Raw genomic sequence first — 17,433 nt, 5'->3', positions numbered from 1 at the left:
GCATTATTTGTTTTCGAAGCAAAAAAAAACCAAACAAAACAACACACAAGCACAACCAAGCATATACTTATAAAACACAATCACTTGGGGCAAGAAGAACGCCTGGTTTATATCGGGAAAGGAGGAAAAACTCAGCAGAAGCACAGTTAAAGCCTGCTCTCGAAAACTACTCTTGAACAAACCAAGAACTATAATCACGTTTCATGCCTTTTTTTTCCCCCCCTTTTCCTCCCCCTCTGCCATTTGCAACGCATGCAAATCTGGCCGGGCCTGCCCAGCCCTATTCAAGCACAGGGGAACACCAGCTCTCTCACTGAAGTCGTGTCAGACCTGCTTTACCTTCCTGCTTTACCTTCCTCACACCACTTGGTCTCTGTTGCATACCGGCAAAGAGCTAATAAAGTTTGCAGAAGTTTCTGCTATCCTGCCTGCTTTCCCAGCAGAAATGCCTGCCTCCATAAATCTTCCTCTGCTTTGCATATCCTCTTCTGTCTCCCAGCTCAGTTGAGTAATCGGGTGCATTAAGGACGTCATGATTTCCCAGCCTGCTAATTCCATACATTTCATGTAAGCACTCAAACACGTACACATCTGCTCAGCATGCACAATCATGCACAGAACATACAAATCTAGCTCCTCGCAATGCACGATCACCTGCTCTCCTCACAAGCCTGTGCTGTATCACAGCACCAAAACCATTCTCCACAGAGAGGGAACAAATAAAATGCAACCTGCCTGTCCTTGCAACGAGGCCAACAGGTACTAATTTTGCAGCACAGTGTTCAATCCTCTTTGGCCTGCCTCATATATAGACTAATACTAATTTTTTAAGAGGATCAATGCAGAAAATGCCTGGTGGATTATGAGTTCACTGCTGTACGTAAACAGGCAGAAAAAGACATAGGTGGAAGAGGAGGGAAATAGAGGAAAATGGATATTCTTTCTAGATTACTAACGAATTTGTTCTAAACTTGATACATGGGCTTAACTTTATTTATTGTCCTTAGGAAAGTTCCCTTATCTGTTCGCATCTATAGTCCAAGTTTTTATTAATTTGCCATCTGCTTTGTTTCCCCCTCGGGCACTGTTAGAACATACTCTCGAAGTCTGCCGTCTGGTGCTTTAAAACACTTGCTTGTCAAAAATCTGAGTCACCGTACTACAAATAACATGAATGCACTCCCCCGCACTGAAAAGTAGTCTTTTCTTTCTTCTCCCTCCATCCCATCATAGAAAAGCATGAACACTACCGAAACAGGGAGCAGGAGGGAAAAGAGCAGCTCCTGGACACCCAAATTTAGAGGAAGTGGAGCACAACAGCCTTCATACTACAGGCTGCAGTACTGCCTCCAGCTGGGAAGCCGAACAGCCCTTTGCATTCCTGGAAATTTACAGGTAGATAAACAGAACATAAAAGCCTTTTGGCCAGGATGCAATTAAATGCAAGACGTTAGTCCAGCTCTGGACAGCAAGACCTGCAACTTCCCCATCCAGGATGATGGCACACTCGAGCCTAAAACATGAGGTGCGACGTTTGGTTTCTAACTGAGCGGTTGTGGGAACACAAGTCATCTTCTTTCCTTTCATTAACTCATCCGAGAAACAAAGATGAAAGCTGCATATCAGAGGGAGAACAGTGAAAACAGCTTCCACCAAGCCTGTTATATCAACACACAGTTAACTTTTCAAATGGCAGCTGCAGCAGCATCCTTTCTGCGTTCACAGGCTCCTCTTGACACATGATGCTACACTGAAAGCAAACTCTGCAGCCGCTTCATCGTCCCAAAACTTGAGACTCCTGTAATACAAGTGGGACTTCCCTCACTCTTTTTAATACTTTCTACCTATCCACCTAGACACGTTAGACAGGAGAAGGTAGAAAGTTTCAGAGGAAGGAGGAAAGAAAAAAGAGGAAAAAAAAAAAATCGAAACAGCCAAAAGCAATTCTGAACTCCTTTATTTATTATACAGCCTCACAACTGGGCACACCTTTCTCCAGCTAACTAAACACAGCACAGAGCACCTGAGTATCAGGCACAACATAAGACACCCCAAAACTGTTTAATATTACCACAACAATGAAAATCTGAATTCTCATTTTAAACTTCCAACACAGTAACTTATACATAGGTGTAAAAAAGGAAACTTTAAAGGATAACTCCGGGAAGTTTATGACCTGTTTTGCTTTTTTTTTTTTGTTGTCACCTTTAAGTCTCCATCCTTGTTGTCAAATGCTACCTGGAATGTATTACTGTTTCAAGCATTTATCTAAAATTAAAACATTATGAAAAATTCTCTCAGTCATGTCTACAAGTAATTAAACCTCAATTTAGTGGGAAGCATTGTAGATCAGTGTCCATTCATGCATAATACTTTCATGGTCATGCACGTACAGAATCTCCTTTTCAACTCATTTAAATCATAGAATAATATGAACAAGATCCAACACTCGGAAGCACTTAAGGCTTACAAGAAATGTTAGTCAACCTTGGCAATTACATCTTTCCTTCCTTATCACTACTCATTTCAAGTTCTCTGCATAGCAAAAACTGGGATAAAGAACCACACCCCTGCGCATTCAGGGGAAATACTTGATTTTCTTGTGATGTACAAAATTGCAACAACTGTGGCGTGAGATTCCATTTTTTTTCCAGTGAAAAACTGAACGTTTGAGATGTTCAGAGATAACAAAATCTTGGCACATTTCTATCATAGTTATTTCCACTTATTTAAATAAGAGTCCCACTTTGGATCATCATTCTCAGAATGAGAGTAAGGCACAACCACCTACTAATTTATCCAACACCTTCTGCAAACTAGGTGGCATATGCAAGCGTTAGATCAAGTGACAGCAGCCAGACCAAGAAGTAATCTTGGCACGACTGAAAGAGACCTCCACTTACTTCACTGCAAGAAAACATGTAAGCCAACATATTTTAACATTATAACGTTCATTCGACGTGCGCCCCTTGAGACAGCTGGGAGGGAGCACGAGTGCAGGCAGCAGCACAGTGGTGAGCACAGTGCAGTCTCCAACTCCAGCCAAGAGGCCCTGGGCAGATCACAGATCCTCTGGAGATGTCTCCAGCTCCTCCCCAGCAAGAGACTGCACAAAGCGGGTATCTCTGAAGCTCAGTGGCTCAGGAGGCAGAACAGCGTGGGAAGTGCCAGGGCATCCAGATCATCTGTCCTTCTTCCAGGACCTCTGGGGGGTATAAAGACACACGCTTTTGGCAGAGCACAGCTGTGTCCACGCAAGCAGGTGAACAAAAGGTTATCAAGTGTTTAATGTAATAGCTGTTTATATTGGGGGAGGAGAGGGACTGAATCATAACACCAGCAAAGAGAAGGCAACACAGCACATTAAGCGACGTCTCCAGGCACACCTGTACCTACAGTGTCCAGAAAAAATCTATGAATCAGTCTTCCAGTTTTTGAAATAAAGCCACTCGCATCAAACTCTTCATTCGCTGTGGAAGGAGCTACCACCCTCCTCACCAACTACAATGGCTTTTGTTTCTTAAAAAAAAAAAAAAAAGGCATAAACAGCTATAGACCTGTTTTGGTTGGTACAAATGCAAGCAGCTTTCATCAGCAGACTCTGTAGCAATCCATGACCATCACTAAGTGTACAGAGAGTAATTGCTTTCGGAGAGGGGGGGTGTGTGAATTATTTCCTCTCTAGGCCAAGAAATCCCAGTAGGGAGAGATTTCATCTGTCAATGCAGCTTCACATTGGCAAAGCCTTCATTTTTTTTTTTTTTTTTTTTTTTTTCCCCCTTGATGAACATCCATGTAGAAATCTATTCCCTTGCTGCTCATTTGCTCTCACTGGGAAAGAGCTGCCTGCACCTCATGTCCGATACCTCAAAGAATTACGAATGCCTGTCCACAGCATGCTCATCCCAGACAGCACACTGTACTTACACACCTCCCTGCACAGCAGTGAACATGACATGTAGAGTGTTTCACCCTACGCCGGCTACTCGGTTCTCTTTCTTACACTGCCCCTTCCTAACCCAGTTTGTAAATGATACTCCCACTCTGGCACTGCCTCCACATACACCATCCGCACAGCCATGCAGGCAGCACGGCTTCCTTTGGGTGCACTTGTATAACTGCTAAGCTCGCACTCTTTCTAATAAAATAAGTCATTAAACATTTCTCTAACAAAACCTCCGTAGAGGTATCCAAAAGAGAGTATGAGATCAGTAGCTATTTCTGAGCCTGACAGTCATAAAGCAGTCAAGAGCGTATGGCTAATTACTGTAGAAACATTAATTTTAAAAAAGAGTGTCTTTACTACTACATTGATTTCCAGAGCATACTAGAAATACTTGGGTGCCATAGACTTAGAGGTGTCGTTTCACATTTTTCAGCTTAAGTATCTCATTGCAAGAGGTACATGATAAAAAAAGAGGAAGGCAGGAAAATGTTTCAGCACGAAACCAAAGAGCAAACACGAACAGGCTCCTCAACCTACAGATCCATCAGGTTCCCACCCACACCCGCGGAGGAACAAGCCCCTGTTGCCCTCCCTGCTAACGGCAGTCACATAATAGAAACGAGCTGCAACAATAAAGTTACAATCGCTGCACTCATCCACTCAATCCTCCTCCCTTAAACACCGATGCTGCATGGTTTCGTATATGCGGAAAACGCCGCCAAACGGCCCACACCTCCACGAAGCAGAAAAGACATCCCCTTACAATTAGCTGTAGGGCAGACAGGAATAGACAGGCAACTCTTATGTCACTTCACCCGTCCCTTGCAAACCTCCGCGCAGACCTCATTTAAACTCCCCCGACAGCTGAAAAAATAAACCAGCATATAATAGCTCTTCAAATCACAGGCAGCCGGTTTCCCAACAGCAAGCGGCCGGCGCAGCGCCCTGCTCCCCGTGCAGCCCGGGGCCGCGGTTCCCAGCGGGCAGCGGCCATGCCTGAGCTGCCCGGACGCCCCGATGGCAACCCGGGCTGGCACTGGGAAACGACCCGGCCGCCTCCCGGCTGAGCGAAGTCGCCTCGCACCCGAATTCGCCCCGCCGCGGGAGGTGCCCCCAGCCCCCGCCCAGCCCCGCCGCTGCCGCAGGTGCAGCCGGGACCAGTAGCGGGGGCCCGGGCTCCCGCCCGCCGCCCCGGGACGCACCTGGGGGAGCCGCAGGGGGCGGGCGGGGAGGCTGGCGAGGACCTGCCGCCGCGGTCAGCAGCGCTGGGGAGCGGTGGGAGAAAAAGCAGATTTATAAACCTGCCAGCCCTCGCTCATTTGCTGCGGGAGGCTCCTCCTCTCCGCGCCGCCGCTGGGGGCTGCCCGCACCCGCGCCGGCTCCCACCTCGCCGCCGCCCGCGCCCCCTCCCTGAGGCCGGCGGCGGGCTCGGCCCCGCCGGGCAGGAGGCCCCGCTCCGCTCCGCAGGTGTGTCGGCCCCGCCCGGCGCGGCCCCGCCGCACACCCCGGCCCCGCCGCCGCTCCGGTAGCCCCTGCACCCACCTCGGCGGGAGGAGGCACGGCGGGCGCGGCCAGACGCTCGCCCCAGCGGCGACCGCCCTGACTCTGCCTCCGCCTCCACCACCACGGCGGCGGGCGCCGCCGCTGCCTCCTCCTCCTCCTCCTCCTCCCCCCGCCGCGTCCTCCCCCGGCGCCGGCAGCCCGCCCTGCCGGGCGCCCCTACCTGCGCGGGCTCTGCCGGCGCTCCCCTCGCCCCGGCCCCCACCCGCCTCGGCGCCTTCCCCGCGGCAGGCCGGGCCGGCGCAGCCCCCTCCTCCCCGCGCCGGCGGGGGCAGGGCGGCGGCGGCAGCAGGAGGAGGAGTTGGTGCCCGTGTAACAAGTTTGGGTTGCCCCGCAGTATGGCGGCCGGCGGGGGCGGGCGTGCAGGGCCGCGGTGCCCGCCCGCAGCGGGGCGCCGGGGGGCGGGCCCGGCCCTGGCTCTGCGGGGGGGCCCGGGGCGGCTGCCCCCGCACCGGCGGGGGTCGCCGGGCCGGGCTGCTCCGCGCCCTCCTCAACAAACTCGTTATTTTCTCCCCCCCTACCCCAGCGCATCCCCCGTTAGCGGCAGCAGCACCCCTCCGGGGTCTGCCCGGAGAGGCAACAGCTCGATGTTGCCCACTCGACGGCACCCCTAGGAATGGCACCAGCAAATGGCTTCTCCCTAATGATTTAGGGCTGCGTGGCTGGGAGGGGTGTCGAGGCGCTTCTGCCGAAAGCAGACGCGATGCCCCCGCAATGCAAGCGGGCCGCGCGGCAGCCGCCTCGCCTCGCCCCCGCTGCCGTCTGCCGCGCTCCTCTGCTCCGTCTCGTCCCGGGCAGGACGGAGCCACTCGCTGCGGCCGCAGCACATGCTGCACCCGGGATGCGGCCTCTGGGCACCGCGGAAATATGAATGATTTATACTGAAAGCAAACGTTAGTGGAATTACTGCACCTGAAAGCAGAGGCCCGCGTAGGTTACTGCTTGGTAATATCAAACTAACAGCTTGGCATAGGAAAGAAAGTAGGTCAGCGAGCGTACAGAACTCACCCAGGATGCTTCTGCTGAGTCACTGATGAGTTATTGATTGCCGTCATGTCTGTGCGTGCCTGTGGTGACTGTTCCGATGAATGATAGGAACCAACACATGGATGGCTGTGGGTTTTCTTATTACTGTGGAACAGGTTACATCCAATGTCATTTCATTGCTATACCTCAGTTAACAGGAGCCATTTAAGCAAGACTGAACAAAATATTTAGTTTATCAGATGCTGGCATTTGCTTTATTGGCTGACCTTCTAATTCCAGCATTACACAACATGTATGTATTGAAACAATAACATGACAGTCAATTCCTAATATCTGTAATTCACATTAACTATAGCTAAGAACTACTGTAAAAATGCGAATATTGAGGAAATAGAGTCTCTTAGAGACATAGAGTCATGATGATAACCACAGGTGAAGAAAGTTCACATGTGAGGCAAGACCTGGCTACCTTGATATTTCAGGGTATTTAAGACTGCAGGGTTTGAAGGAGGATATTAGCAGAGCCAATGAAGTTTGTTGTTGTGTGGAAAACACTGGGAAATCCACGTCCCCTCATTTCATTCTCAAAATGGTGACTTAACTTAGGCCGGCTTAACACTGTGCCACCAGTGTCCATCACACTGTTAACATGTAATAGGGTCACACACCATCAAAACTTTAGATGTGAGGCGTGGAGAAGCCAGTAGTCACACGAGCAGACGGGTCTGGGAAGCAACTGCAACGCAGAGCAGGAGGAGCCGAGGACCCAGGGTCTGCTGGGAAGGGGGAGAACCACTTACGACGATTTACCTGTGTCTGCCAGGAGCATGAAAATGGATCAAAAGCTGAACTAATGCCAGAAAATCCCTAGTGCAAAAAGAGAAGCAGGATTAAAAAAATAGTATTTTATTTGGGGAATTGCTGTAATTTTTTTACAGCAGAGGAATAAGCTGCATCTCCACTGGGGCTAGCTGCTGGTATTAATATACCAGCAAAACCTTTCTAGCATAGACAAGATTTTAAGCATCTCCTGAGGGATACAGGTATGAAATGATATTCCAAGGGATGAAACAAAGGTGTTTTTTTAAATCTGTTTTGCATTGTGCGATTTCTAGGCTAGAGCAGTTCTCAGCTTGGAATAATCACAGGAGTTTTGTCAGGTTTCCCCAGGGAGCCTGTGGTCTGCACAAGCTTCCAAAAACCCAGAGCGGCACAAAGGAACTGGAGCAAAGGCTAGCACCAAGACAAAATTTCCATTACTTCTGCTGTCTCTATCCGGGTTAGATTTCGTGACCTTTAAGAATTATATTGTTCATTTGTATAGCATAGTTTTCAATCTCCATTCTCAGTAAAACCTGTGGAGTATTGCAGACTGAAAGGTCAGAGGTAAAACAAGGAACCGATATGTGGACCTTGTCAAATACCAGATTCTCCGTCCCATTCAGGATCTTCTTTCCAGTAAAATGTGTTACCAGTGGGGATTTGCTGAGAAAAAGAAATGCCCTGATAGTAACGGTGTTGGGAACACGTAGCAAGTAACATAAATTGCACAACTGAAGATTCCTATCGGTTCTCGTTATAAATAAGATCTTCTGCAGGATTTAAAAACAAATGTCCTCTGAGGCATGACAGAAACAAATTTGGGAGGTTTTCCAAAGGTCTGTAACATTAGCCTGGACTGTATGTGGACTAGTGGTGTAGGGCTAAAGACACTGGTCCTCACAGTAATTACAACTGAATTTGTTTTGCTAAAAATTATTATAATGTTTCAAATACTACATGCTGTGGCAATGAGATCATATAATGAACAACTATTGATACATGTCCACACCAACTCTATAATGGGTACTCCAAAGATATGCATGAAACATACTTTTAAAAACCTCCATCATAAGCATAATAAAGTATAATCTTTGAAAGTACACCTAATGCATTCTGTGAAGTAATAATATGTAAAGGCTGCCTCAGTCATAATATATGTCGTTCAGAAATCATGTTGAGGGATGAATATACACATGGGTATTTTAAGCCTAGGCAAGCTGTGTTAAATCTGTGCCAGGAAAAAAAAAATAAAGGGAATTAAGCAAGGAAAAGTGAAAGCTGTAACAACTAACTGTGTTCTTAAACCTCAAGTCCTTAATTAAACTCAGGAAGAAATAAGCTGCAGAGTAGAAGATACCAGAGGAGAGTAGGGAATGAGAGTAAGACTGAAGCTGGCCCGGAAGCCAGGTCTGAGGCTGAGGGCAGATCAGTCCAAGATTGAGTGAGTGAACAGGTGGTAGGTATTTAGTAAGCCGGTGAAAAGGGCAGTGAACGTGCTCGGAGGTTGGCAGACCAATATATAATGCAATGAGTACGTCAGTAGCAGAATATGTGAGAGAATGAATGGATGAGAGGATAAAAGAATAAACCAGTTGGCTTGAATGAATGTGACTATGTGAACAATTCTGAACAAAGCCAAAGTTTCAAGCTACATTGTTTTATTGCTATACTCCTATGATGGCATAGCTGTTCAGATCACTTGTCATGGATATCAATCAGTGCTAGAGGAAAACAACATGCATTCCTGAAAACAAACAAACAAACAAACAAACAAACCCCAACCTCTTTCAACTAACAATCTGAGGAAAAACAGCATGATAAAAATACAAATTTTAAATGCACTTTACAGTCATGACAATAAAAACTTTTTTGAAACCTTAATATAGTAAAATAAGCATACGAAAGGCATTTAAAAGCCATGCCCAGTAAATTAATGTTGATTAACATTATTAAACTGCTGAAATAACATAGACCTAAAATTATTTTCAGAGTAGGAAAATATTATTAACTTTTTATCCTAGCTAGAAACATAATACACAACAGCTCAAAGTGATTTGTGCAAGATTATACAGTAAGTCAGTGGCAGAACCACAGACAGATAAAACCTTGACCTTTTGCTTCTGTATCTTCCCCATCAGGCAGAGAAAAAGCATTGCCTTCACTTTTGCAATTACAGAGGCAATGGAACTAAATTATAATAGTCAAGGGGCGTTATCTCCTAACTTTGTGTTTTTTGGCTTTTTTTTGTCTGAACTATTCCTATATCATTATGGATAAACATGGCAATTTTGTAGAGGATTCACTCCAAGAGTTTAAAACTCTCCCTGTATTTACCATGTGTCTGTTTGTTTGTCTAAGATAGAAAGAGAGAGAGCTAAGTAGGTGCTGCACAGACATCTGGATTTGGATGATGTAGTGCAGAGGAAGTGCATGGCTGGATGTCATGGGACAGCAGGATCTCTTTCTCCTCTTTTGGTGGATCTAGTCACCAAGAATCCCGTAAAGGCCACAGAGAACATTTTTCTTTTCTTTTTACTTCCTAATCTGGAATGAAGATTAGTGGAGCTACACTGTAGGTTAGTGTCTAACCACTGGACAAAACAGATATCTGCAGTCCAGTCTCCGTAAAATCTCCCAGCAAAGGCTGTTAAAAGTGCTAAAGGGATGCGGGACAGGGTGAATTTAGGGAAGGATGGCAAAACTGCTAGGAGTTACCCTCATTCTTGTTCTGTGTAAGAATTCACATTTTGCAATGAGAACTCACTAGGAGATTACATTACTGACATGCTTTAGTCCTAGACAAAATACTAACAACTGGAACAACTATTTTATGTTCATAGTTTTCACTTATCAGTGTCCAAACTTGGAGCCTATAGTTCTTATTGAAACAGCTAAGTTATGTGTGTGGGTGTAAAATGAAGACTCTAACCACTTCAGTGGTCTTTTCATCAGAAGCTGGCATGGAGGGACATAAGATCAACAATCAATGAATGATAAAAGACACTATCCACTCTACATAGTGGAAGAAGCGCATGGGCTAGTGGAGGAGGCACAACATGTTTATTAATGAGAAAAATAATAAAAAAGGTGTCAGCAGTGCCTGCCTCAAGGGACAAGGTCAATGAGGCAACATTAATAATGTAGTACATGAAGAATAATGAAGAAACAAAAACTCAATATATTGTTTTTCATATTTTTTTTTAAAAATGCAATTACATTTCCATAAAGATCAAGGTTAATGAAAAATTTTAAATGGAATCATCACTAATCGCAGAAATTATTTCTGATTGCCTATTTTTCATGCAAGTCAGTATCAAACTATTGGTCTGGGGTAACTGTGCTAGTCATGAAGAAGTACGAAACCAGAGAGGTAACAAATATGTTTTGTTGTGAATGCACGAAAAGCAAGTGTAGGGTTTGACAGTAACGGATTGAGACATTTATGAACTTTATACTAAGCTCGCAGTCTTCCTATATGAGCCCTACATTTTTATTGCCTGCACCCTTACAAGACCTTATGACTTTTTCACATTTTCCACAATCAGTTTTATAGACTAGTAACTTCATATCATACTTCACAAACACAAATTAAGAAATGGAATAATAAGGGATTAGTCTGGTGATAAACTTGACTGTAAAAGTTAATAGCCACAGACCTGTTTCCTTAATGTAATGAGTGAGGAATTTGACTTTTTGTCATGTAGCATAGCATGTTAATCCAATTTCTTTCCACACATCTCAGTTTACTACTCCAAGAGGATCACAAGACTGGTGAGATTCTTGGTGTTGTACAAATGCCTGTAACTTCAGCTGAATTATCCAGCTAAATCATGTGGACTCCAAGTTTGGACCTTGATAAGAAAATATTAGCTTTACAGAAAAATCTTGTAGTTGCTGCTGTTCTTGTGGGCACCTGCCTCAACTAATGCACAAGCTAATTAATTCCTGTCAATGCTTAGTCAACCACGAACCCGCAAAATGAGAACACAGCAATAGAAATATACCATGGATAAAAGGTGAAAGCAGACTCCTCTCCTTGCATGCTCTCTTATTTTTTTCAGTGTGTTGTTGTTTGTGGTGTTTTGTTGGTGGTGTTTTGTTTGGTTTTGGTTTTTTGTGCTGACATCCCTTGTCCTTCTCACTCCAAAAGAATGCAGAAACCTGATGTAACTTACTGCTTGAACTAAGTTGCCCTAATAACCACTCTTTTGCTGAAGCTAAATGAGGTCATGATTCCCCAGTGTGATGTTACAGGGACATTTCTTTCCTGCCCTACAGTAAGGTTTTCCCTACTACCAGTTGCTCCTATTAGGTTTCTCTTATTTTGTATGGAGGACAAAAGCAAAGATCCAATTGCCTCCCTATTATAAATTAAATAAAAGGACACACAGTACAGGACAGGATGGGATTTTCTAAGCTGATATGAGCAATTTGCAACTAACAAAACCCCCTTGGGAACACAGCTGTCCGTTCCAGAGAGTAACAAAAAGGCAAATAAAAGATTGGGTGGAAGGGCCCAAGGACAGTCTTTGACAAGAGACTTACAGAGACAGAAAAGATCACTTTAAGCATGCAGAAATTGGGAACATTTTCTAACTTCTCTAGGCTTTGCATAACAATCCCAGCCAGTAGAAGTGCACAATATCAAAATTCACATCTGTACGTCTCCGTCCCCCCGGAAAGACAACAAAGGTGAAAACTTAAAGTTACTGCATTTAATGTGTGCTAGGCAGTCTGGCTATCTGCAAAAGATGTCTTTTGGCTGTCTAAAACATCATCCTCCTTAGAAGTTATTTGTTTGTGTTTCTGCAGAACTGCCCGACCATATGGAGAAATTTAAAAAAAAAAAAAAAGAAAAAAAAAAAAGACAAGGAAAAAAAAAAGGTCTTGGAAGAAGAGGAAGCAAAAGTTTTATTGTAGCACAAGTTTGGATATTTTTTTATATAATCCTGGAAATTCTCCATTGGTTAACATCAAAACCGTTTACAAAGAAACAGTTTCAATTATTAATAAAATCATAGAGTCATAGAACAGTTTGGGTTGGAAGGGACGTCGTCTCCTCTCCTCTCCTCTCCTCTCCTCTCCTCTCCTCTCCTCTCCTCTCCTCTCCTCTCCTCTCCTCTCCTCTCCTCTCCTCTCCTCTCCTCTCCTCTCCTCTCCTCTCCTCTCCTCTCCTCTCCTCTCCTGTTTTTTTTGGTTTGGTTTGGTTTTTTTTTTTCTGGTTTTGGGTTGGTAATGCTTTAAAATCAATGAAGCTTTTCTATGGCAAGACAGTAGATATGCAAGATTCATAGTAGTCGTCTGGGTAATACAGCACGATAGATAGCAAATAATAAAAGTCTGTTCATCACTCACATTTTCATCTCATGATTTTGTGACAGTGATTTTGCTTCAACACTCTCCATCCCTTTTTTATGCCATTAAAATGGTCTGTCACCCAAACAGCCGGTTCCCTCTTCCCTCTGCAGCGTTCTCCCGACACCTCTCTCGTGCTGGCACTGACACCTGGGAGGCTGCACAGCAGCTCAGGTCGAGGAACTGATCTGGTGGAAAATCTCCTTGGATGAAAATGTGGGTTGGTTGCCAGCTGGACCAGTCCTGGTACCTGCTGTGCTGCAGAGCTGCTGTAGCGTTGTTGTAAAGAAGGAGGCAGGAAGGAGCATGGGAAAGCTTTGCTGCACCTTTGGGCTTATTTGCTGGACAAAAATGAAACTGCTGAGACACCCTGCCTCTTTTAAATTCAGTCAGGTGCTCTGACTATAGTTACCTCACGACTAACCCCGAAGGACGGGTGACATAATATTTACTCTTTTTATTTGATTAATGTTTTAAATTTCTAATTATTTCAGGATAACAGAGATAAGAAAAAGGCTTATAAAAATGTCAACAAACGGATCATGAAGGACATTATCAGCTGATAATCACCGTTGTTTGTTTTGGCTTTAGGAATGAAAATAGCTGGAGAAAAAATAATTTAGCAGAAAGCAAGCAACTTTACTAAAAAATGGCCAAGAGAAAGGGGAAAAAAAAGAGGTAGAGAAAAAATGATCAGAGAAAAACATTAGAAAAATGTAATGGCTCGGCTGTGCCAGTTTTTTATATGTTTCTCACATATAAAATATGTTTTTGCACTGACATGAAGAGGAAGATAAGGAATATTCTGTACTTAGGAGCAATAAAGAAAATTCACTCCCAGACTTTCTAGGGTTTTGAAGTTGCTTTCAAGGCCTGTTGTTTCTGGTTATTATATCTGTCTTCAGCGTTAGGGCAGGCCTGGAGTTTCCACCTTTTGGGATTTGTTGCGTGATATGCCTAGGGCCATGCATTTTAAAGGAATGCTTTTTAGAGTAACTCGTAGTCTTCTTGCATTGTGTATTCAGTTTGTTTCTATTGTATACACTCCTTTATTGGAAAAAAAGTACACGACCCTATAGCAAAACATAAGAAAATGGTATTTATTGCTTTCCATGCCCAGTTTTGCTTTGACCTCTCAGCTGGACAAAACATAGAGTCATAGAATAGCTTGTGTTGGAAGGGACCAAGATTAGAAGCCACATTATCTCCAACATCAGTGCCATGGACTAGTGGCACAACTGCCAGTTCTACCATGTTTTTGTTAAAGCTTAATGTCATCTAATTATTTAACACATCAAAAAAAAGGGTTAACCAATAGCTGTTTCTCAGGATTTTAAGCCTATTAATACTGTGTCTTAATTGTGGGGCGTCATTGTCTTTTATTGTGTCCTTGTTGGGTCATGCCCAATTATCTTGTTTTCAATGAAATGACAAGGCAAACAGTAGCAGTATTATAGAAGGACCCTTTTTGGGCCTTGTGATGGCATTTGCTGATCTCATCAGAACGGAAAGACCTTCCTCTCCGCGGTCTTCACACATTAGCCTGGCCAACAATTTCTGTAGGAGGGTCTCATCTGCTCCTAGCTCTCTGAGCATCAACCAGATTAGATCAGGGGGCAGTGCAAGACAACCTGCCCTTGCCGTGCTGAGCCTTACAGGTGTGAGGGAGACCTCTCTGCCCCACAGTGTCGTCACTCCTCTCCCCTTCTCCCAGGTTTTCAGGGCATCACAGCCCCTCTACCCTTTTCCTGGGGCATCTGCACCAGAGCAAGCTGAGCAAAATCCTGACCTGATCCTGAGGAACAAAGTCTCAGAGCAGGCTGCTTCACCTCTGGCAAAAATCACAGATGTGGATGACCACCTGTTCCTCCTGGGTGACCCCTCCCTTCTCAGCAGGATTTGCAAAAATCTTGGCAAGGACAGCCTTCTTCACTGAGGTTTTGCACAGAAGGAAGCAACACAAGACAATGCCATAATTTTAAAAGTTCCCAGGTTTTTTTCCCTAATTTTACCTGTTCCAGCTAGAAATCTACTTATGGAAAAAGACAAATTTAATAACCTGCATTAACACCCTGAGAAATCAAAATAGGATTTTTGTCCATGTAATTAACACTCCTTTTGATGTCTCAGGCCCAGGAAATTAAATCAAGAAATCACACAAGAAGTTTTTCCTGTGTTCTGCAGACAGCCCTGGTGACTGACTTACAGCAAGTAGTGCGTGAAGACTTAAAGGTAGTTTTGGAGTGCCAATTAATGACAACTTGAATCTGATTGAATTCAGGTATATTCCCTGATACATAAACAAACAAACAAAAAACCAACCAACCAAATAAATAAATAAGGTAAATACATTGCTGTCACCAATCTGTGGAGCAATAGATTGACAGGAGAGCCAAACCAGCCCATCCACACCTCCTGTCCCCTGACAACCCCTGTGCAATGTGTGAGCCTCTATAGTTCCACCTTCCTGCTGTCCTCAGACATCCATTTGACCTTTATGGGACCAGATTTCTTAAATGATCGAATGCAATATGGATACCCAGTCAATAGACACGTTTGTTGTGTTTATTTCATAATCTAAATGGAGGTAAGACATGCCCTCAGACTCACAAAACAACTAAATGTATCCACCAACAAGAACTAATTCACAGTATGAATTAATTAATGAGAAGGAAAAGCTAAAGAAGGGAAAAACCAACATGATTCTTCACACTTTATTCTCCATTGCTCCTCCCTGTTCTAAGAACAGCTCAAAAGGAGTTACAGGAATTGTGATTTGCATTGCTTGGTCTTGTTTATACATGTTGTTAAACCACTCTCCATACTGGTTTAGTTATACCCAGTACCGACACCCATTATAAATGCAGGATTTTATGAGGAAGTTTAGAAAGTGCAGAGCCTCATGTACTAGGGCTTGTGCCATAGATAACAGAACAGCTCATATTGCAGCGAGCTGCTCACTTGCCTCTTTCTGTCCGTAGATTTTAAGGATTAAAGATGATTGATCATTCAGTCTCACCCTTTGTATCTCAGAGGTCAGCGAATTTCAGCTGGGGTTTCCTGCAGCTAGTGCAAATGATAAGCAGCATTTTTTTTTTTTCCTGGAGCACAGTACAGGTAATCTTATTTGAAGACAGAGTATAGATGGCAGGATGTGACTCCCTCTTCCAGGTTCAAAATGAAATATTGTGTTTTATGGTGTGGGAAGCTTATCTGGCTGGTATTCAAAGTGCATGTAATTGCTTCTCACAGTACTGCTTTGAAGGAGGGACCGTCAAGTTTTCATGGTTATCTGTCCAGCACAATTCACAGACATGAAAGTCACATATAAATGTATACAGACAGATATACATACTCACTGTTCAACATTGCTACTCATCTTACTCTCTTACTTTCAAAGCACCAGAAAGGACAAGAAATGCTGTCCTAGGACACATAGCCTCATAAACAAAAAAAGATCGCATACAATAAAATAATGCACCACAGAGCTCAAGGGAATGATGGTTTGATTGTTGGTTTTCCCCTCACCCTGCCATGGAGCCTGTAAGTCTGAAAACGAAACACATGTGGGAATCAAACAGATTTCCTATATGCATGGTAATTCTACAAGAGCTAGCCTGACAGCAGTGCTGCCCTGAGTGCTAACCAGCGTATTTTCCAGATCTCAGTAGCATGTGATCTGTTTAAACTGCAGGGTGACCAGCTAATGACCAACTGGCCACTTTTTGACAGCACTTGAGAAAATTGTAGCAACCCTCACAGCCTCTCACATCCCTCCACTGCAGAACTGCAGTAATGCGCACCAATGTGCTCTGCTGCGGAAGGCAGCAATAAGCTTATGCATCTTAGCCCAGTCAAAGTAATGAAATTACATGTCGCAGATCAGTTCGCCATGGTCAGTGCCCTCAGCCCCCATTTGCAGAATGATTTTCCTGAAAGCAACTGTTCTCAAAGCTTGGTAATATCAGCTCTTGCCTCCTGCTAGACTTCGTAATAATAAAATGCCTTATTTTCCTTTTTCATTAAATAAAGTATCGTCTCACAAAGCCAAAATGTCAATGCTTTCATGGTATTACAAAGAAAGAACAATAATTTTGGCTCTAACTTCACAGATAAAAATACCAATCAAACTCAAGAGTGCAAAATAAAAAGCAAGGAGTACTGTTAACTCTTTAGGTATGAAGCTATCATAGGCACTTGGTCACTTGCTGAACCCCGACGTAAATGCATCTTCCTTAATGGAAATATTATCACACTTGGTAGCTGTTTTATTGCTAGCCATGCTGACTGTCTCCTAGCACACAAAATACAGGGAGTTCCTCCTGGAAGAGAAACCTCCTTGAACATTCGTGTGTTACGAGGCTATCGAGGGTCTGGTGACAATCCAAGTTTGAGACAGCTCTTCTCCTGGCTCTCTCTCTTGAAATCAGCTCTTCATTCCCAGTCTCTCCCACAGACAACACTTTCTCCTAGGTGTGGTGTCTGTTTTTTTTCAGGTTTTGGGTTTTTTAGAGCTAGGCCATTTCCTCAGGCAGCATGCAGCAAGGCTGCTGGATGGTCGTCTCACCAGGAGCAGGCAGTGGGCGAGCAAGGGGAACAGAAACACCTCCGGGCAGTATTGCTGCCAAATGCTCCCTATCATGAAACGACAGCCCAAGTAGTTATACTTTTGTCAGCACTTCCCTTGATTTCATGGATTAGTACAAGGAAGACAGGCCATACAAGAAAGATCAACGGCTGTGATGACTAAGGAGTTAATTAGG

General features: G+C 44.3%; 1 protein-coding gene across 9 annotated transcripts in view; it reads right to left on the bottom strand.

Annotated features, from left to right (window-relative positions):
• SEMA4D (semaphorin 4D) overlaps positions 1–5,826 on the bottom strand; it is a 96,622-nt gene extending 90,796 nt beyond the window's left edge. For 7 of the 9 annotated variants that reach the window (XR_010607859.1, XM_065656592.1, XM_065656593.1 and 4 more), the window contains exon 1: positions 5,670–5,826. The gene's annotated coding sequence lies outside the window, so the exon portion shown is untranslated. Of the gene's footprint in view, positions 1–5,148; positions 5,201–5,488; positions 5,545–5,669 lie in introns of those variants that run through there. The other 2 variants (XM_065656585.1, XM_065656591.1) reach the window with 2 other exon arrangements.
• Between the last annotated feature and the right edge of the window lie 11,607 nt (positions 5,827–17,433).

Source organism: Caloenas nicobarica, chromosome Z, assembly GCF_036013445.1.
Source record: "Caloenas nicobarica isolate bCalNic1 chromosome Z, bCalNic1.hap1, whole genome shotgun sequence".
Lineage (NCBI taxonomy): Eukaryota > Metazoa > Chordata > Aves > Columbiformes > Columbidae > Caloenas > Caloenas nicobarica.
The sequence above is the reverse complement of the archived record's forward strand: the minus strand, read 5'-3'. Positions and strand labels throughout refer to the sequence as shown.